The following is a 22,188-nucleotide window of genomic DNA, read 5'->3' as shown; positions in this document are numbered from 1 at the left end:
GGTACAAGGGAGTAGGCAGAAGCAAGGTCAGACGTAGCAGAAGGTCGGGGGCAGGCGGCAAGATTCGTAGTCAGGATGGGTAGCAGAAGTTCAGGTACACAGGCTTTGGACACACTAAACGCTTTCACTGGCACAAGGCAACAAGATCCGGCAAGGGAGTGCAAGGGAGGAGACTAGATAAAGGCAGGGAGCAGGTGGGAGCCAATTAAGCTAATTGGGCCAGGCACCAATCATTGGTGCACTGGCCCTTTAAGTCTCAGAGAGCTGGCGCGCGCGCGCCCTAGAGAGCGGAGCCGCGCGCGCCAGCACATGACAGCAGGGGACCGGGACGGGTAAGTGACCTGGGATGCGACTCGCGAGCGGGTGCGTCCCGCTGTGCGAATCGCATCCCCAACGGCCAAAACAGTGCAGCGCTCCCGGTCAGCGGGACTGACCGGGGCGCTGCAGGGAGAAAGACGCCGTGAGCGCTCCGGGGAGGAGCGGGGACCCGGAGCGCTAGGCGTAACAGTACCCCCCCCCTTAGGTCTCCCCTTTTCTTTGACCGGCAACTGCCTCCCCTGGGATGAGGACCCCGGGAAAGAATGGAGGGTTTCCTCAACGGCAGGCAGTACAGCAGGAGTGGGAATGGGGAGGGAGGGCAGAGGGCGAAGCCGGGCACGGGGCAGTGTGACACCAGGACGGGGGCCATGAGGAGGCACAGAGGTTTGCCTGACGGGACTGGGAGGGGGGGAGAGGCACTTCCTATGGCAGGCAGAGTCCCAGTTCTTTATCTCCCCGGTGGTCCAATCAAGGGTGGGGGAATGAAGCCGGAGCCATGGCAGACCGAGGAGGACCTCAGAGGTACAACTGGGGAGAATGAAGAACTGAATCCTTTCGTGGTGGGATCCGATAGACATCAGGAGGGGTTCTGTGCGGTAACGCACGGTGCAGTCCAATCTGGCTCCGTTGACCGCGGAAATGTAGAGCGGTTTGGCGAGACGGGTCACCGGGATGCAGAATTTATTGACAAAGGACTCCAAAATAAAATTCCCGGAGGCACCAGAGTCCAAGCAGGCCAAGGCTGAGAGGGAGGAGTTGGCTGTAGGAGAAATCCGCACGGGCACCGTGAGACGTGGAGAAGAAGATTTAGAACCAAGAGATGCCACACCCACGTGAGCTGGGTGCGTGCGTGCGTTTCCCAGGCGTGGAGGACGGATAGGGCAATCCACCAAGAAATGCTCGGTACTGGCACAGTACAGACAGAGATTTTCTTCTCTACGGCGATTCCTCTCTTCCTGGGTCAGGCGAGACCGATCCACTTGCATGGCCTCCTCGGCGGGAGGCCCAGGCATAGACTGCAAAGGATGCTGTGGGAGAGGTGCCCAGAGATCTAAGTCTTTTTCCTGGCGGAACTCTTGGTGTCGCTCAGAAAAACGCATGTCAATGCGGGTAGCCAAATGGATGAGTTCTTGGAGGTTGGCAGGAATCTCTCGTGCGGCCAGCACATCCTTGATGCGACTGGATAGGCCTTTTTTAAAGGTCGCGCAGAGAGCCTCATTATTCCAGGATAGTTCAGATGCAAAAGTACGGAATTGTATGGCGTACTCGCCAACGGAAGAATTACCCTGGACCAGGTTCAGCAGGGCAGTCTCAGCAGAAGAGGCTCGGGCAGGTTCCTCAAAGACACTTCGGACTTCAGCAAAAAAGGACTGGACTGTGGCTGTGGCAGGATCATTGCGGTCCCAGAGCGGTGTGGCCCAAGACAAGGCCTTTCCTGAAAGAAGGCTTACTACGAACGCCACCTTAGACCGTTCTGTAGGAAACAAGTCTGACAACATCTCCATATGCAGGGAACACTGAGACAAAAATCCACGGCAGAGTCTGGAGTCCCCATCAAATTTGTCCGGCAGGGACAAGCGGAGGTTAGGAGCGGCCACTCGCTGCGGAGGAGGTGCAGGAGCTGGCGGAGGAGATGGTTGCTGCTGTAGCAGGGGCAGAATTTGCTGTAACATGGCGGTCAACTGCGACAGCTGCTGTCCTTGTTGGGCAATCTGCTGCGATTGCTGAGCGACCACCGTGGGAAGATCAGCGAGACTTGGCAGCGGCACCTCAGCGGGATCCATGGCCGGATCTACTGTCACGATTCGGCTTCCAGGTAGTGGATCCTCTGTGCCAGAGAGGGATTGGCGTGGACCGTGCTAGTGGACCGGTTCTAAGCCACTACTGGTTTTCACCAGAGCCCGCCGCAAAGCGGGATGGTCTTGCTGCGGCGGTAGTGACCAGGTCGTATCCACTAGCAACGGCTCACCTCTCTGGCTGCTGAAGATGGGCGCGGTACAAGGGAGTAGGCAGAAGCAAGGTCAGACGTAGCAGAAGGTCGGGGGCAGGCGGCAAGATTCGTAGTCAGGATGGGTAGCAGAAGTTCAGGTACACAGGCTTTGGACACACTAAACGCTTTCACTGGCACAAGGCAACAAGATCCGGCAAGGGAGTGCAAGGGAGGAGACTAGATAAAGGCAGGGAGCAGGTGGGAGCCAATTAAGCTAATTGGGCCAGGCACCAATCATTGGTGCACTGGCCCTTTAAGTCTCAGAGAGCTGGCGCGCGCGCGCCCTAGAGAGCGGAGCCGCGCGCGCCAGCACATGACAGCAGGGGACCGGGACGGGTAAGTGACCTGGGATGCGACTCGCGAGCGGGTGCGTCCCGCTGTGCGAATCGCATCCCCAACGGCCAAAACAGTGCAGCGCTCCCGGTCAGCGGGACTGACCGGGGCGCTGCAGGGAGAAAGACGCCGTGAGCGCTCCGGGGAGGAGCGGGGACCCGGAGCGCTAGGCGTAACAGTCTGTTTATCAAAATATTATTGCCATCTGTATATTAGTGGCAAATGTCATGCGCAATTGCACAATGTGAAAGGTACCCAACCAGAAAACAATGATAGCAGGTGCTCAATAAATACATAAATAAATAAATCATACAATAAATTAAAAATACATATAATACATAAGATTGCACAACAGTAGAACCCTGCTATGTGATGAAAGATATTCATTTTTATTTATGTTTTTATTTTTATTTTTTGCTATTTATTATTTGTTATTATTTTTCTTCAAGAGGGGAAAATTGAGAATAGTGCAAGTCGTTATTAATCCATTTTAATTATGTATGTTTATTGAATTGCATATATTCTCAGTAGTGTAGGATCACGTCTTGTCGTTTATTTAATCCCTTTGGGTATCTACTATCCAAGCACATGATCCAATAAACTTCTCTATCGAGAAGTTTTTGCCTATGGTTCCCACCTCTTGTAGGTATGACTACTCTCTCAATGTCTTGAAGAATCAATGTGTCATTGTTGCCATTATGTTTCTCGGCACAATGTTGGCTGACCATGGACACATGCCGGGAGTTATACTGTTTACATTTCACACTAAAGTTTATTTACCCTAGAGAATGGAAGGTCTAGCTACAATCTGTCCTCAATCATAGATTGGCTGATGGGTAGATAGCCAGTTCTACAAGTTTAAAGTGTGTCATAACAGAGAAAAAGGGTATTATACAACCCAAGTTGGCACTGTTTGGATGTCATAGGATATGTCCATGGGAATGTGAGTCAAGGACGTGGGAGAGTTGGGGGTACCAACTGACATAAGTGTTCACTTACCACCCATAATTGGTACTTATAGAGTGGATGCTAGTAGCCATTAATGATTTTCCACATGTAGCACTAGGGGCAGGGCACAGTAATGAGTGGCATGGTGCCATGAATTAACGGCTTTGCTCTCAAAAAGTCCTACTCCTAATGTAGATACATATGTAAAAATGTTAATATTTTATGAAGACCGGGGCTCACACTAAGCTACATCCATAGGTTTCACAGTATTTAAATGGAAAACACTTGGACATGGATCTGTTCTGAATATCACATCTTCGTTGGTCAATTATAAAACTGGGAGAGAAATAATAATTATTGGTATGAGTTACCAAGGATGTGGAAAGTAGTGTCTGATCTATATGGCTCTATGTACTGACCAATATTTATAAATATACAATAAAGCAAGATAGATAGATACATAGATGGATAGTGTGACAAACCATCCGCATCAAGTTTGTGTATTTGTGTTGCATTTGACCGGCAGCTGTACTATGTTGCTTTTATTGCAGTGAGGTGATTATGTTGTCTTTATTTCATGTGTTGTGTACATATATTGCACATATGTTATAATGAACATTAAAGTTTCTTTGTGTTTGGGAACATGTGGCAGGGAATTCCTGGCTTTGTGCGCTATGTTGCTGGTAATTAGGCAGATGGGGGCCCTGTGGCAAGCTGGTTATTGTTGGACACTTAGCCATGTGACCATTTTGTGGGCGAGTCCTAGTAGTCACATAAAATCAGAAGGAACAGGAGACTAGAACAGTTCAGTCTTTGTGGTAGAGCAAAAGTGGGCAACAAGAGTAGCAGGTAAGAGTAAGCCTACTTGGGAGAGAAACTGCTGGAAAGATAGATAGATAGATAGATGGGATGGGTGGGACGGTCCAAGCTATTTGACCGCTGGCGGAGACAAATTTGTGAGCTAAGTGCCTCACTATTTCATAGTTTCACATTTGCATCTATTACACCATAGCTGTATAGCTCTCCATGTTTTATCTGCATGTTCATGTTTCACCTATATCCTTGTGCTGGCAGTGTGCTGCTGCATTCTTCTGTTGCTGTATATCTAGCCTAGTAGCGTGCACCTGCAGGCCAGGTCCATATAATAGTTTGGTACCAACTAAAGTGCTGGCTGACTTATTCTTTGTCTAGATAGATAGATGGATAGATAGGGAATCAGCACATCACAAAAAAACACAAAAAGTGATATTGGTGCACAGGGCTGTTTGAAGGAATTTGGGGGCCCCAAGCAAAATGGACATGGAGGCCCCCCCCCCTTGATGTTCACGCACGTAACGCTCTAGGGCCAGCATCAGGACGTAGTAATGCCGGCCCTTGAATTCTGGGAGCTCGACGTGAGTAAACGTCAATATGAGGCCCCCACATTAGGTGCAGCAGAGTTCCCCCCACATTAGGTGCAGCAGAGTTCCCCCCACATTAGGTGCAGCATAGTTCTCCCACATTAGGTTGGCAGTGTTCCCCCCACATTAGGTGCAGCATAGTTCTCCCACATTAGGTTGGCAGTGTTCCCCCCACATTAGGTGCAGCATAGTTCTCCCCACATTAGGTTGGCAGTGTTCCCCCCACATTAGGTGCAGCATAGTTCTCCCCACATTAGGTGCAGCAGAGTTTCCCCCACATTAGGTGCAGCATAGTTCTCCCCACATTAGGTGCAGCATAGTTCTTCCCACATTAGGTTGACAGTGTTACCCCCACATTAGGTGCAGCATAGTTCTCCCCACATTAGGTTGACAGTGTTACCCCCACATTAGGTGCAGCATAGTTCTCCCCACATTAGGTTGACAGTGTTACCCCCACATTAGGTGCAGCATAGTTCTCCCCACATTAGGTTGACAGTGTTCCCCCCACATTAGGTGCAGCATAGTTCTCCCCACATTAGGTGCAGCAGAGTTTCCCCCACATTAGGTGCAGCATAGTTCTCCCCACATCAGGTTGGCAGTGTCCCCCCCACATTAGGTGCAGCATAGTTCTCCCCACATTAGGTTGGCAGTGTTCTCCCCACATTAGGTTGGCAGTGTTCTCCCCACATTAGGTTGGCAGTGTTCTCCCCACATTAGGTTGGCATTGTTCCCCCCACATTAGGTGCAGCATAGTTTTCCCCACATTAGGTTGGCAGTGTTCTCCCCACATTAGGTGCAGCATAGTTCTCCCCACATTAGGTGCAGCATAGTTCTCCCCACATTAGGTGCAGCATAGTTCTCCCCACATTAGGTGCGGCAGTGTTCTCCCCAGATTAGGTGCAGCATAGTTCTCCCCACATTAGGTTGGCAGTGTTCCCCCACATTAGGCTGGCAGTGTTCCCCCACATTAGGTGCAGCAGAGTTCCCCCCACATTAGGTGCAGCATAGTTCTCCCCACATTAGGTTGGCAGTGTTCCCCCACATTAGGCTGGCAGTGTTCCCCCACATTAGGCTGGCAGTGTTCCTCCACATTAGGCTGGCAGTGTTCCCCCACATTAGGCTGGCAGTGTTCCCCACATTAGGCTGGCAGTGTTCCTCCACATTAGGCTGGCAGTGTTCCCCACAGACATACAGCCTCCAGCCATATACAGTGTATGGCTGGAGGCTGTATGCCTATGTACTGCCCCACTTCAGTGCTCCGCCCACCGCTCCTCCGGTCTGGCCATAGCATTAGTTCCTGGGACCGGAGAAGCGGTGGTCGGAACACCGAAGATGATGTCCCGCTGGTCACTTACCAAGCTGGCCAGCGCGCGTCTTCCTCCTCCTCGATGCTCCGGTCTGGTGCGCCTCCGTTGCTATGGGCGCACGCACGGGACGTCAGTGATGGTGGCCCCTGCGTTTTTAAACTTAATGCGGGGCCGCAGAGAGTTAATGGGAGCATCCCTGTGTCCCGACACAGGGATGTCCTTAATAGTGATGGGGGGAATTGCCCCGTCACTACAGGACGGGCAAGCACTGGCTCTGCTCAGGGCCCCAAGTAATTGCTTTGTTTACCTGTCCTGTAGCGACGGGCCTGTTGGTGCACGCAGAGTCCAGACCTGGGTCAGGGGTCCATATGTAATACAGAAAAATGAAATGTCCCCAGCACACAGATTCCAAAAAATCCAAAATGTATTTCAAAACGTGACACTAACGTTTTGGAATAAATTTTGGATTTTTTGGAATCTGTGTGCTTCGGACATTTCGTTTTTCTAGATAGATAGATAGATAGATAGATAGATAGATATGTGGTGAGGGTGTGATGAGGGCAGATGTTATCACCCTAGGGACAGATGGCATTAACCCCTTGTATTGGTGACATGTCACAAACAAAATCTTTAGCAGCTTTTCAAAGAAGCCTTTACAATAATCTCCAAACCCCATTTAGTATTTTTATGAGGATACATCTTCTAAAGCCTTTTTACATTGATGGCCCTGTACAGTCCTAATGCACAGGACATCAGAGCTCTGGTCAGAGACCAAAAAAGTTGGTTTCCAATCACTTAACCGTGACTGTCACAGTCAATTGCAACCGCATTATTAAAGGCTGGGTACACAAATTCTCTGTAGTAGGTTGTACAGTGCCTTGCATAAGTAATCACTTCCCTCTGACTTTTCTACATTTTATCATGGTATGATCACAGATTCAAATTTATTCACTGTGAATTTATGTAATGGACAAACACAAAATAGTCCATCATTTAGAGGAGGAGGGGAATACTACATGGTTTTAAAAATTATTTGCAAATAAAAATCTGAAAAGTGCATATGTATTTAGTGTGAAATTCCAAAGATCTGGTGCGAGCAATTGACTTCACAAGTCACAATTGCAAGTCACTTAACCCCTTAAGGACTCAGCCCATTTTGGCCTTAAGGACTCAGACAATTTAATTTTTACGTTTTCATTTTTTCCTCCTCGCCTTCTAAAAATCATAACTCTTTTATATTTTCATCCACAGACTAGTATGAGGGCTTGTTTTTTGCGCGACCAGTTGTCCTTTGTAATGACATCACTCATTATATCATAAAATGTATGGCGCAACCAAAAAACACTATTTTTGTGGGGAAATTAAAACGAAAAACGCAATTTTGCTAATTTTGGAAGGTTTTGTTTTCACGCCGTACAATTTATGGTAAAAATGACATGTGTTCTTTATTCTGAGGGTCAATACGATTAAAATGATACCCATTATTATATACTTTTATATTATTGTTGCGCTTAAAAAAAATCACAAACTTTTTAACCAAATTAGTATGTTTATAATCCCTTTATTTTGATGACCTCTAACTTTTTTATTTTTCTGTATAAGCGGCGGTATGGGGGCTCATTTTTTGCGCCATGATCTGTACTTTTTTTTGATATCACATTTGTATATAAAAAAATTTTAATACATTTTTTATAATTTTTTTTTTAATAAAATGTATTAAAAAAGTAGGAATTTTGGACTTTTTTAAATTTTTTTTCGTTCACGCCGTTCACCGTACGGGATCATTAACATTTTATTTTAATAGTTCGGACATTTACGCACGCGGCGATACCAAATATGTCTATAAAAAATGTTTTTTACGCTTTTTGGGGGTAAAATAGGAAAAAACGGACGTTTTACTTTTTTATTGGGGGAGGGGATTTTTCACTTTTTTTTTTACTTTTACTTTTACATTTTTTAACTTTTTTTTTTTACACTTGAATAGTCCCCATAGGGGACTATTCATAGCAATACCATGATTGCTAATACTGATCTGTTCTATGTATAGGACATAGAACAGATCAGTGTTTTCGGTCATCTTCTGCTCTGGTCTGCTCGATCACAGACCAGAGCAGGAGACGCCGGGAGCCGCACGGAGGAAGGAGAGGGGACCTCCGTGCGGCGTTATGAATGATCGGATCCCCGCAGCAGCGCTGCGGGCGATCCGATCGTTCATTTAAATCGCGAACTGCCGCAGATCAATACAGATCCCGGCACCTGAGGGGTTAATGGCGGACGCCCGCGAGATCGCGGGCGTCGGCCATTGCCGGCGGGTCCCTGGCTGCGATCAGCAGCCGGGATCAGCCGCGCATGACACGGGCATCGCTCCGATGCCCGCGGTTATGCTTAGGACGTAAATGTACGTCCTGGTGCGTTAAGTACCACCTCACCAGGACGTACATTTACGTCCTGCGTCCTTAAGGGGTTAATCAGTAAATATTGTCCACCCGAGATACAACCTCAGTACAAATACATCTGTTCTGTAAAGGCCTCAGAGTTTGTTAGAGAACATTACTGAACAAACAGCAGCTTGAAGACCAATGATCTTACCAAACAGGTCAGGATAAAGTTGTGGAGAAGTAAAAAGCAGGGTTAGGATATTTAAAAAAAATATATATCCCAGGCTTAGAACATCTCACCATACATCATGGTAAATGAAAAGAATATGGCACAACTGCAAACCTACCAAGGCAAGGCTTTTCATCCAAACTGACAAGTCGGGCAAGGAGAAAATTAAGAGGTCCATAGTTACTCTGGAGATGCTGCACAGATCAACAGCTGAGGTGGGAGAATCTGTCACCAGGACAACTATTAGTCATGTGCTCCACAAATCTGGCTTTTATGGAAGAGAGGCAAGAAGAAAGGTGTTGCTGAAAGTGAACCACAAACAATTCTGTTTGGAGTATGCCATAAGCCATATGGGAGACACAGCAAACATGTGGAAGAAGGTCCTCTGGTTAGATGAGTAGAAAATTGAACTATGCGTGGTAGAAACCCCAAAATGTCCATGACAGTGACCACAAAATTTCCACAGTGAAACATGGTGGTGGTAGCACCGTGCTGAGGAAATGCTACTCTCAGCAGGTTCAGGGAAACTGGTCAGAATTGATGGAAAGATGGATGGAGCCAAATACAGGGCAATCCTCGAAAAATATCGGATGCAGTCTGCAAAAAAAAGTTATGACTGGGAAAGCGCTACAACACAATGGGTCTGATAAAAGAATATTAATCTCCTAAAATGGCCCAGTCAAAGCCCAGACCTCAATTCAATCAAGAATCTATGGCAAGACTTGAACATTGCTGTTCACAGATGTCTTTATCCAATCTGACGGAAGTTCAGTTTTATTGCCAAGAAAATCTACCTAATCTATTCATCACAGTCAATGGTTCCACTCTCACCCCAGCCCCACAAGTCCACTTCAGTCACCTTTAACCCCTTAAGGACCCAGGGCACTTTAGTTTTTTCCTCCTTACCTTTAAAAAATCATAACTCTTTCAATTTTGCACCTAAAAATCCATATGATGGCTTATTTTTTGCGCCACCAATTCTACTTTGTAATGAGTAATTTTACCCAAAAATCTATGGCAAAACAGGAAAAAAATTATTGTGCGACAAAATTGAAGAAAAAACCCAATTTTGTAACTTTTTGGGCTTCCGGCCACAGAGGCCGGAAGAAGTGGGTTGATCCCGCGAAACAACCGGTGTAGCCTCCGAGCACTCCATGCAGACGCCGACTCCACTCGTGTCCACTCCCAGGATTGACAGCCATAGCCATAGGTGAGTGCATATTATCCTTTCTTTATAATATGACTACGATACTGCAGCTTTTCTAATATGCACCCCGCAGGTGGCGTTTTCACGTGAGTACCCCGGGCCGTCATATCTGTATATACGATCCAAAGGAGCCATAGAACAGGCTTAGGTTACATTGCACACCTTGAGAGTGCCCCCATCTGCCATTTCTTCTGTATATTCGCGTTATTAACCCCTAATGTTCATGATGCCAGAGTGTTTTTTGCGTACCGGAACCACACGAACGGTATCTCCGCTATTCCAATGGCTAGGCAGTGGAAGGAGAGTCCACAACCAGGTTATGGTTTAACGGAGGCTTTACTGAGGTCAGACAGGTGTTATTATCTTCACAGCTAGGCCAGAATCCCAGAGAGGTGGCCAGGAACCTTGCAGCTTTCTGGGACCAATTATACTTTTAATAGACTTTAGATAATTGACTTGAGGCTTGGCTAAACTGTAGATAGTGACAGCAGACATAGACTTGACTTATTGGAATGACTGTAGATTTGAGGCATTCCAGGTACTGGACACTAGCACTGAGACATCTGGTGTTTGTTGGTCTCAGTAAAGTGATGGAAGAGACAGAATTGTAATGGCCGCCCCCCTTATATAGAGGGGGGCTGAGCTAAAGCCCATTGGTCAAGCTGCGGGTCATGTGTTAAACTGGTTCCCTCTGGGTAACATGTGATAACATAAACATAACATGTGACATCTCACAGGTCCTTTATACTAACTATACATTAATACACTGACTACAATTCTATTACAATAAATTACATTACAGGAACAGCAGGGGAGACACAGGTCACTGAGGGACTCAACCTGACAGTGCAGGACCTTGTCCTGTACTGGGATATGACACTGCAACAAACCCACAGGTTACTGGAGCTGGGGGAATAACAGAAAGGCCCCAAATCAGTTAAAACATTATAAAAGCAATTGCTGCTTCAGAAACAGAAGTAAGTTTAAAAAAACTAAAAATATTTTCCATAGTTTTTTTTTCATTTTTATAATAGTCACCATAAAAGATACATATTTGGTACCGAAAAAATTGTAACCACAGGTATAATAAATTTAACTCATTGTGTAATTGTATGGTAACTGGTATACAATGCAAACAAACAGCCAAATTGCTTGGTCCTTAAACTCTAAAACATATGCTTTATTAAAGTGTAAAAAAAAAGTTATTAAGGATCATTTAACCCTTTCCCTAATAAAAGTAAGAATCACCCCCCTTTTCCCATAAAAAAAACAAACTGTGTAAATAAAAATAAAAATATGTGGTATCGCCGCGTGCGTAAGTATCCGAACTATAAAAATATAGCACGGTCAATGGCGTGAACGCAAAAAAATTCCAAAGTCCAAAATAGTGTATTTTTTTATCACTTTTTATATCATGAAAAAATGAATAAAAAGTGATCAAAAAGTCCGATCAATACAAAAATGGTACCGATAAAAACTTCAGATCACGGCACAAAAAAAATTAGCTCTCACACCAGCCCGTTTGCAGAAAAATAAAAAAGTTATAGGGGTTAGAAGATGACAATTTTAAAGGTATACATTTTCCTGCATGTAGTTAGATTTTTGTAAGAAGTAATACAAAATCAAACCTATATAAGTAGGGGATCATTTTAACCGTATGGACCTACAGAATAATGATAAGGTGTCATTTTTACCGAAATATGTACTGCGTAGAAACGGAAGCCCCCAAAAGTTACACAATGATTTTTTTTTCCGTTTCTCCGTGCATTTTTGGGTAAAATGACTAATGTCACTGCAAAGTAGAAATGGTCCCGCAAAAAATAAGCCATAATATGGAATTTTAGCAAAATTGAAAGCGTTATGATTTTTAGAAGGTGATGAGGAAAAAATGAAAATACAAAAACGGAACAACCCTGAGTCCTTAAGAGGTTAAAGGGGTTATCGAACTTTTTTTTTTTTAATTGATGGCCTATCCTCCAAATAGGCAATCTGTATGGGATCTGTCTGTCCGACACCTAGCAGCCTCTTTAACCCCTTAACGACGCAGGACGTATATTTACATCCTGCGCCGGCTCCCGCGATATGAAGCGGGATCGCGCCGCGATCCTGCATCATATCGCGACTGTCCCGGCGCTCATCAATGGCCTGGACCCGCGGCTAATACCACACATCGCCGATCGCGGCGATGTGCAGTATTAACCCTTTAGAAGCGGCGGTCAAAGCTGACCGCCGCTTCTAAAGTGAAACTGAAAGTGACCCGGCTGCTCAGTCGGGCTGTTCGGGACCGCCGCGATGAAATCGCGGCGTCCCGAACAGCTGACCGGACACCGGGAGGGCCCTTACCTGCCTCCTCGGTGTCCGATCGACGAATGACTGCTCCGTGCCTGAGATCCAGGCAGGAGCAGTCAAGCGCCGATAATGCTGATCACAGGCGTGTTAATACACGACAGTGATCAGCATAGGAGATCAGTGTGTGCAGTGTTATAGGTCCCTATGGGACCTATAACACTGCAAAAAAAATGTTAAAAAAAAGTGTTAATAAAGGTCATTTAACCCCTTCCCTAATAAAAGTTTGAATCACACCCCTTTTCCCATAAAAAAAATAAAACAGTGTAAAAAAATAAATAAATAAACATATGTGGTATCGTCGCGTGCGTAAATGTCCGAATTATAAAAATATATCATTAATTAAACCGCACGGTCAATGGCGTACGCGCAAAAAAATTCCAAAGTCCAAAAAAGCATATTTTGGTCACTTTTTATACCATTAAAAAAATGAATAAAAAGTGATCAAAAAGTCCGATCAAAACAAAAATCATACCGATAAAAACTTCAGATCACGGCGCAAAAAATGAGTCCTCATACCACCCTGTACATGTAAAAATAAAAAAGTTATAGGGGTCAGAAGATGACAATTTTAAACGTATAAATTTTCCTGCATGTAGTTATGATTTTTTCCAGAAGTGCGACAAAATCAAACCTATATAAGTAGGGTATCATTTTAACCGTATGGACCTACAGAATAATGATAAGGTGTAATTTTTACCGAAATATGCACTGCGTAGAAACAGAAGCCCCCAAAAGTTACAAAATGGCATTTTTTTTTTCGATTTTGTCGCACAATGATTTTTTTTTCCGTTTCGCCGTGCATTTTGGGGTAAAATGACTAATTTCACTGCAAAGTAGAATTGGCGATGCAAAAAATAAGCCATAATATGGATTTTTAGGTGGAAAATTGAAAGGGTTATGATTTTTAAAAGGTAAGGAGGAAAAAACGAAAGTGCAAAAACGGAAAAACCCTGAGTCCTTAAGGGGTTAATGTCTACTGACACTCATTTTTGCGCATAATTTTAGTAGCAAGAACCTGCATCATTGTCTCATTCACTTACAACATTATACGGCACCTCAGCTTATAGCATGCAATCTGTCCGTCTCTTTACCGGCCCTGCGTTCCGTCATATCTGCTTCTTCTGGGGGATATGAAACAGTGTCTAAATGAAAGAGCCGCCAGATTCAAAGCATAATGCATCCAAAAGGATTCCACACATGAAGTACATCTAACACTACCTAAAGTAAAGAAAACATACAATAAAAAATGACATACTTCCAAGGCTTTAGATTAAATGCACTTTCCTTTTATATAGTTTCTTTTTCCTTTCTTTTATAACCATAAAGCAACACTACGAAGGTTTTATGTCTAATAGCTTGTTTTGTGTTTTATGTGGTGCAGCATAATATGAGGATTTTCAACAAAAAGGATATGGGCTAATAGGTTATAACAGTAAAGAAATCAAAAGAGTATACAAAGAAAGCGCTATTATGTTGATAACTTGGAAGTCTGTCATTTTCTGTTAATTGTATGGTAAAGAATTTTGTGTTCATTTCTTAATTTTATTATTATTATTATTTTATTTTTTTTACTTTTGGTCTTTGAAAGCATATTGTTCTAAATGAACTATAGCTGCTGTGTCATAATAATTTTGGTTCCAACTGTACCAGAGTTGCAGCACACGTAGTAAGGTAGTAAAATACACCTTGGAACACAGCTTGGCACAAAGGTCTAAACAGAAACTTTAAAGATGTGTAAAATGTATCAAATAGTTTGAGCCACGGTGATACATCTGGGGCAGTTATAGACTGTCTAGTCTAAATTTTCACTGTATCAGACAATTTAGTAGAAAGAACAACAACTCCAGCTCGGTCTCAGATCAACGATGCAGGCTTATATATAGCTGCAATGATCACAGGTAGGTGGCAGAATGTGACGCGTTTTGGCCAGGTGCTGGCCTTACCAGGTGCTGTATGAGTAAGGCCAGCACCTGGCCCGAAATGCGTCACATCCTGCCACCTACCTGTGATCCCTGTAGCTATATGTGAATAAAGCCTGCATCGTGGATCTGAGAGCAAGCTGGAGTTGTTGTTCTTTCTACTGCCTGCAGTCCGCACTGTCTCCGTGCCCGGTGGCTGGGCTTTGGGGTGAGCTGATTCTACCTTGCTATAGTAAGACAATTTAGTAAATCTACCCCAATGTGTTTTTGAAAAAAATCTGTAAAGTTATGTTTTGTTTGGAGACTATGCAGACACCCAGAATACCCCAGTAGAAGCCAATACAGTAAAACCCAGGGTCAGACGAGACAGAGGCATACAACATGCATTTTATCATGATGTGTATTTTATCTTGATGTGCCTGATAATGTGACTCTTGTGACTCTTCTGAGTATAAAGTACCTTAAAGAGGTTGTCCCAAAATGCTGAGTTATCCCCAAACCACAGGAGCACTGTATTGTTTGGCGCATTAGGCTGCCTACTCGTGTGGTCTCATATTTAGGCCCCTTTCACACTATAAAAATTCGTAATGAACGTCCGTCATAAAAATCTTGAAAATCGGCCGTTAAACACCCGTTAGAAAATCCCATTGTAGTCCATGGGATTTTTATAATAGACGTTTTAACCCGTTATCGCCTGTTATTAATAACGGCCATTATTTTGTGGCGGGCGATAGTAACGGGAGAAATAGTGCATGCACTATTTCTTCCGTTCATTTGCCCGTCACAAAATAACAGCCAATATTAATGACGGGCGATGATGGGTTAAAATGGCTATTAGAAAAATCCCATGGACTACAATGGGATTTTCTAACGGCCGATTTCCAGGGTTTTTATAACGGAGGTATTTTTATAGTGTGAAAGCAGCCTTACAGTAACAGTTGCACACAGCAACTGAATGACAATTATGCAAATGACTCACATACTGTGAGACGGCCCCCTAGAGGCCATCTCTGTCACATGACACAAAGCCGGGAGAGAACACGTTTATGGGCTTCTTCCAGCTTGTTCTAGTGCTCAGTCGGCATCTGAACACTCAGACTCTGACCGAAAAAAAAAAATTTAACATGTCCCTGGAACATGTTAAAAGTTTTTGGAAAACTCAGTGGGGGAGATTTATCAAAACTTGTGCAGAGGAAAAGTTGCCCAGTTGCCCATAGCAACCAATCAAATCGCTTCTTTTTAACAAGACCACTGAAAAATGAAAGAAGCGATCTGATTGGTTGCAATGGGCAACTGGTCAATTTTTTTCTCTGCACAGGTTTTGATAAATCTCCGCCAGTGACTTTTTAAATCCTTCTAGGCTTTGGGTTAAAAAACTGCATCTAAAAACCTGAAAATGTGAATGCACGTTTATATTATTCGCTAAAAATAAGTGTAATGACGGCAGATCTAAAGATCTTCATATTTTAGCTGAGTTAAAGGGGCTATCCCATAGGATAGTGCCTTCCGGCAGGGGGGGGTGGGACATTTTATCTTTGTTTTTGTGAATGGCCGAGGTCCCAGTAATCGGGCTCCCACGGATCAGCTCGTTATCCCCAATGCTGTACATTGTGCATAACTTTTGATTTTGGGATAACCCCTTGAGTCACTACAAAGTATCCCTACCACCCTGGTGGACCTGGATTCACATCCATACAGTAGATTGATTTAAATAAAAACTCTGTAATGCTTTTATTCTCCTGTAGGGGAGCTGTATAAGAATTGAGCACTTTTGTCAAATTCCATCACAAAATACAGATGATCACTGGGCATCCTAGCAGTGGGACACATTGTGATTCTTCTAACAAAAAGGCACTGGTCAAAGTAGACAATCGATTTAAGCTGTCCATACACTGTAGAATGTAATCACATTGCCTTATTTTAGGCAGGATCTATTGTACAATGAGGTTAGGATACCCCAATGATCACCTATTCTAGAGAAAGTGTTGGATCTTTTTCTTCTTTCCAAGAATGATTGAACTAATTCAGAGTATTGGGCAGATAGATTCTACCTATACAGCCATCCAGTTGATGGCCACAATAGAGCTGAATTCCCACTGAGTACCTAAATACAATCTGATTTTCCCTGTTATCAGCCATTTGACTTAAGAGAGCTGACTGTAGTGTTTTTTTAGTGGCAGCTCCGGGAATTTATCTCACGTATAAAACATTGATGTACACAAGCCCACACACACAGGTTGTGAGATCGATCACTTCTGACAATGAGACTAAGACATAGGAGGTGTGTATGAGGGAAGTGTGAACGGGTGTAACAGCAGTGGTGAAGTGAATCCGCTGAATCCGATTTTCACCAGAGTCCACCGCAAAGCGGGATGGACTTGCTGCGGCAGGCGGCACCCAGGTCGCCACCCCTTGTAGCTTTATTTTTGCACTATATTGGTGTTTATATGGAATCTTATTGATTGTGATTTATGGGTTTTGGATTGGTAGCACTATAATGATCTTGTTTTTATTTAAGGATGTGAATAATGCCTTTATATTAATTGTATTGTAGTATATATAATGAATTTTTGCACCATTGAACTGTTTATAATCATATTTGCACAGGAGTATTGTATATAAAATTATCAATTTTATATATGAGTATAATTTTTAACACTGTTGCACTTTAATATTAAGCACTTTGGGAATTATGCAATGAGATGCACAGTATGGCACTTTCTAGGGCTATTCATATCGGGATATGCCCCTGAGAGCAACGGGACGCTCGATTCCATGGTGCGCATGCACGTCAAGATGCTGATCGGCACTGCCATTTTCCTGTGTCAGGAGAATGCTGGCTGGCGTCCCATGTCATCATGACGTGGTTATGCCAACTGGCGGGATGACTTGGGGGGATAACTGCGTGATTCCGATCGGCGGCGCCGCGCATGCGTGAGAAATGGATGCAGAGCCCCAGGAAACCATGACGGTTTTCGTGAAGTTAGAGATGCACCTCTCCATATATAAGGTAGACACATACACAGTGACAGTAACCCCCTGAGGAAGGAGCGAAAGTGCGCTCGGGGTTCAGGACACAGCATCTACAGTATGCATGGGTAGAAATATAACATAGCTTCACCTACATGTCAGCTAGCACATAGTGATGAAGTGGTATTATTTGTGGGCAAACGGTGGTTGGTAACTCCCATTAGGGATCACTTAAGTGCCATCATTTTATAGTCATGGCCGTAAATGTTGGCACCCCTGAAATTTTTGTAGAAAATAAAGTATTTCTCACAGAAAGGATTGCAGTAACACATGTTTTGCTATACACATGTTTATTCCCTTTGTGTGTATTGGAACTAATCCAAAAAAGGGAGGGAAAGAAGAAAATTGGACATAATGTCACATCAAACTCCAAAAATGGGCTGGACAAAATTATTGACACCCTTAACTTAATATTTGGTTGCACACCCTTTCGAAAAAATAACTGAAATCAGTCGCTTCCTATAACCATCAATAATCTTCTTACACCTCTCAGCCGGAATGTTGGACCACTCTTCCTTTGCAAACTGCTCCAGGTCTCTCTTATTGGAAGGCGCCTTTTCCCAACGGCAATTTTAAGATCTCTCCATAGGTGTTCAATGGGATTTAGATTTGGACTCATTGCTGCCACTTCAGAACTCTCCAGCACTTTGTTGCCATCCATTTCTGGAGCTTTATGATGTATGTTTGGGGTCATTGTCCTGCTGGAAGACCCAAGATCTCGGACGCAAACCCAGCTTTCTGACACTGGGCTGTACAGTGCGACCCAAAATCCATTGGTAATCCTCAGATTTCATGATGCCTTGTACACATTCAAGGCACCCAGTGCCAGAGGCAGCAAAACAACCCCAAAATATCATTGAACCTCCAACATATTTTACTGTAGGTACTGTGTTCTTTTCTTTGTAGGCCTCATTCTATTTTCGGTAAACAGTAGAATGATGTGCTTTACCAAAAAGCTCTATCTTGGTCTCACCTGTCCACTAGACGTTTTCCCAGAAGGATTTTGGCTTACTCAAGTTCATTTTGGCAAAATGTAGTCTTGCTTTTTTATGTCTCTGTGTCAGCAGTGGGGTCCTCCCTGGTCTCCTCCATAGCGTTTCATTTCATTTAAATGTCAACGGATAGTTTGTGCTGACACTGATGCTCCCTTAGCCTGCAGAACAGCTTGAATATACTTGGAACTTGTTTGGGGCTGCTTATCCACCATCCGGACTATCCTGCGTTTACACCTTTCATAAATTCTTCTCTTCCATCCACGCCCAGGGAGATCAGCTAGAGTGCCATAGGTTACAAATTTCTTGATAAAGTTGCGCACTGTGGACAAAGGCAAATCTAGATCTCTGGAGATGGACTTGTAACCTTGAGATTGTTGATTTTTTGGTTCTCAAGTCCTCAAACAGTTCTCTTCTCCTCTTTCAGTTGTCCATGCTTAGTGTGGCACACACACAGACACACAATGCAAAGACTAAGTGAACTTCTCTCCTTTTTATCTGCTTTCAGGTGTAATTTTTATATTGCTCACACCTGTTACTTACCCCAGGTGATTTTAAAGGAGCATCACATGCTTGAAACAATATTATTTATCCACAATTTTAAAAGGGTTTGGTGACATTATGTCCAATTAGCTTTTTTTCCTCCCTTTTTTGGTTTAGTTTCAATACACACAAAGGGAAAAAACATGTGTATTGCAAAACATGTGTTAATGTATATATATATGTATATATGTGTGTGTATATTGCGTGTACTACGGTTCATTACTACTTTGCACCACAGTAGCTTGGAGAGCATTTATGCCGAGCATACGTGCCTTGTGTTTATACTATGCATATATTAAGCTTCATATTGTATGTTTCTAGCGTTTAAAAGAAAAAAAAAAAAAATATATATATATATATATATATATATATATATATATATATAAAACATTTTTTTTAAAGAGGTCATGCAGTGTATACGCTTTAAGTGTTATGATGGTTATTTGCTGGTACATTGTCCATACGCTCATTGCATTCATGCTGGACATACGCTCATAACTTTATACTGTTTACCTGCTGATAGCATTTATTGTTTCATATGTTCATCGCATTCATATCATACCTACGCTCGTAGTTTTACTGGCAGGTGTTTTAGCAGTTATGATGTTCACTCGCTCATAGCGGTTACTATACAAAAGCCCGTAGCAGTTTTTATGTTCACGTGCTTGTTGAATTGCTACCGTACATAGCATTTCATTATACATAGGTTAGTTTATTCTGTTTATGCGCCTATAGTATTTATACTGTTCATACTCTCATTGCATTTACACAGTACATACGCTCAGTAGTGTTGTGCTGCTTATTTACCTGTAGCATTTATATTGTTCATATGCTCATTGCATTCATGCTGTACATACGCTCATAGCTTTATACTGTTTATACGTTTATAGTATTATACTGTTCATACGCTCAGTGCCATTCATGCCGTACATACGCTAATAGTGCTATACTGTTTATCTGAGATAGCATTTATATTGTTCATATGTTCATCGCATTCATTTCATACATACGCTCGTAGTTTTACTGGCAGGTGTTTTAGCAGTTATGATGTTCACTCGCTCATAGCGGTTACTATACAAAAGCCCGTAGCAGTTTTTATGTTCACGTGCTTGTTGAATTGCTACCGTACATAGCATTTCATTATACATAGGTTAGTTTATTCTGTTTATGCGCCTATAGTATTTATACTGTTCATACTCTCATTGCATTTACACAGTACATACGCTCAGTAGTGTTGTGCTGCTTATTTACCTGTAGCATTTATATTGTTCATATGCTCATTGCATTCATGCTGTACATACGCTCATAGCTTTATACTGTTTATACGTTTATAGTATTATACTGTTCATACGCTCAGTGCCATTCATGCCGTACATACGCTAATAGTGCTATACTGTTTATCTGAGATAGCATTTATATTGTTCATATGTTCATCGCATTCATTTCATACATATGCTCGTCGTTTTACTGGCAGGCGTTTTAGCAGTTAAAGTATTCACTCGCTCGTATCGGTCACTATTCATAAGCCCGTAACAGTTTATGTTCACACGCTTGTAGTGTTGCTAATGTTCATACATAGCATTGCACTATACATATGTAGGTTTATACTGTTTATCCGCTTTTAGTATTTATACTGTTCATACTCTCATTGCATTCATATAGGACATACACATAGTGTTATGCTGTTTATTTGCCTGTAGCATTTATATTGTCTATATGCTTATTGCATTCATGCTATGCATACGCTCATAGCTTTATTCTGTTTATACGCTTATAGTATTTATACTGTTCATACGCTCATTGCATTCATGCAGTACATACGCTCATAGTGTGTGGTTTATTTGCTTGTAGGCTTTATTGTATATGCATTCATGCTGTACATAGATTTATACTGTTTATCTGCTGATAGCATTTATATTGTTCATACGTTCATCGTATTCATATCATACATACACTCGTAGTTTGACTGGCAGGTGTTGTAGCAGTTACGATGTTCACTCGCTCATAGCGGTTACTATACATAAGCCCATAACAGTTTACATTCACACCCTTGTAGTATCGCTAACATTCATACGTAGTTTTTCAATATACATATGTAGGTTCTATACTCTTCACATGTAGTATTCACTGTACATAGCTTTTATATGGTACATACACTCGTAGCATATCGTGAATTTATAAATTTCTTTACATTCTCACGGTATATATGCTTCCAGCACTTATATTATACATGCACTAGTACATAGCATTGTTGATGCATACGGCCAGTTTGTTGTTCTATGCATTTGTTCAGTTATCTTAGTGCATACGTGCATATCCTCCACAGTAGGTATGTTTATTGTGTGCATACGTTCCTAGTGTCGTATGGCCGTTGCATTTCTTGCTGTACATACATTTATAATACACGATTTCAGCATTCATATTGGGCTTACGTTTATAGCAGCTCTACCGAGCACATATTTCTTATGCCTACCACGTCTGCAGGGGGATGCACCACATAGGACATTGTTACGGACATGTCCTCAGAGCAATAACATCTCGATTAGCGAGTTTTATTTGTGTTTACTGTTAGCAGGTTTATTCCGTACATACGGTTAGCATGTTTCATGCTGTGCATACGGTTGACTTTATTCTGGGCTTAGGGTTAGCATGTGTATTCCGTGCATACGGTTAGGGTGTTTTATTCTGTGTTAAGGTGAGCGTAGTTTATTCGGTGTATACAATTAGCATGTGGTATTAGCATGTTTACTCAGTACATATGTCTTAGCCTACAATAAGGCTATTTTATCCTGTGCTTACCATTAGCGGGTTTTCGTTATGTGCATACGGTTAGCGTGTTTTTTAATTTTTTGCATTCAGTGAGCACGTTTATTCTGTGTATATGGTTAGCGTGTTTTATTCTGTGTGTACGGTTAGTGGGTTTATTCTGTTTATATACGGTTAGTGGGTATATTCTGTGTATTTGGTTAGGGGGTTTTAGTCTGCGTATACGCTTAGCAGGTTTTATAATGTTTGTCATGTTTTACGGTTAGTATGTTTTATTCTGTGTATCATATGGTTTAGCACAGTGGTTCTTAACCTGGGTTCGATCGAACCCCAGGGGTTCGGTGAGTCAGTCTCGGGGGTTCGGCGGGGGAGGCCCGCTGGGTGTTTTTGCCTCGGCACATCCCTGTGTTCCGAACGCCTCTGTTAACCCCTTAACGACACAGGACGTATATTTACGTCCTGCGCCGGCTCCCGCGATA

At 43.0% G+C, this 22,188-nt stretch overlaps 1 protein-coding gene across 1 annotated transcript in view; it reads left to right on the top strand.

The window, feature by feature from the left end:
- PPP1R9B (protein phosphatase 1 regulatory subunit 9B) overlaps positions 1–22,188 on the top strand; it is a 54,536-nt gene that overhangs the window by 21,584 nt on the left and 10,764 nt on the right. The window lies entirely within an intron of this gene.

This window comes from Hyla sarda, chromosome 12, assembly GCF_029499605.1.
Source record: "Hyla sarda isolate aHylSar1 chromosome 12, aHylSar1.hap1, whole genome shotgun sequence".
Classification (NCBI taxonomy): Eukaryota; Metazoa; Chordata; class Amphibia; order Anura; family Hylidae; genus Hyla; species Hyla sarda.
Note: the sequence above shows the minus strand (reverse complement) of the source record. Positions and strands in the feature narration are given on the sequence as shown.